This window comes from Pelmatolapia mariae, linkage group LG8, assembly GCF_036321145.2.
Source record: "Pelmatolapia mariae isolate MD_Pm_ZW linkage group LG8, Pm_UMD_F_2, whole genome shotgun sequence".
Lineage (NCBI taxonomy): Eukaryota > Metazoa > Chordata > Actinopteri > Cichliformes > Cichlidae > Pelmatolapia > Pelmatolapia mariae.
This window is the reverse complement of record NC_086234.1, coordinates 17778152-17779168: the sequence shown is the minus strand read 5'-3', so window position 1 is coordinate 17779168 and position 1017 is coordinate 17778152.

Below are 1017 nucleotides of genomic sequence, written 5' to 3'. Positions count from 1 at the left end.
AGAAAATGAAATAATATGTCTTAAATTAAAATCTTATACTTTGGATTTTTAGCTTTTCTTTGAAATGACAGCACAGAGAAAATCCTTTTCATTTTTTTTTAATTATTATTGTAATTAAAGCCTTTTTAATTTTTAAAAATGTAATCTCACTGAGATCAAAATCTCCTTTTCAAGAGACACCAGATTTAATTCAGGGTCATCTTAAAATATAAAACGTGATATTAAAACACAACATTGCAGCATATTATTATCATATTAAAATTCTTGCAGCTTCTAATACTTGTAGTGTTAGGGTTTGGGTTGGGTTAGGGCTTTAGGGTTACCATCTTGTATAAGACTACCAATTGCACCATGTGAAAGGATCCCCTTTTCATCATTCCTAATTTTAAATTTTAATTTTACCATATTTACTTTTATGTAGGTACCAGCTGAAAGCTCCAGAATTTTTTTCCATTCAAATTAAAATATTTGATATATGAATAATTATTTATGTTATATTATGTTTGTTATACTTGTTTAAACATTGTATCATAAACTGTTATACACAAAATTAAGAGGCTTCAAAGTACATGTATTAGTATGCATATGAACATATATATAAACGTATATAAATATAATTTACAAGTTTGCCACCAGGTGGCGCTGCTGACACATTTATTGATACTGTGTCAGTTGTGTCATTCAAGGTTTTCAGTTTCCCCACATCAGATGCCATAGACGAGGTAATTGAATGAGGAAGTATTGCAATAAACACTAGACCAGCTCAGACTCCATGTCTGAGTAGTTTGTGGTTTTGACCAGCTTTTCTTGTTTTCAAAGTTTGGAGGAACTGTTTGACTCTGGAAACCACACGATTACCTTAGTCCTGGCTGCGCTTACTTTTCTTTTTGCACACTGAGTGACAGGAGTGGCAGGGAATGGGGTTCAGCAGTAGGAAACAAGGTGTAAAATCGTCAGGAATAAACAGTTTTAGTCCTTTTGCACACATTTCTCACTGAGAACGACTGAAGGAGAAAC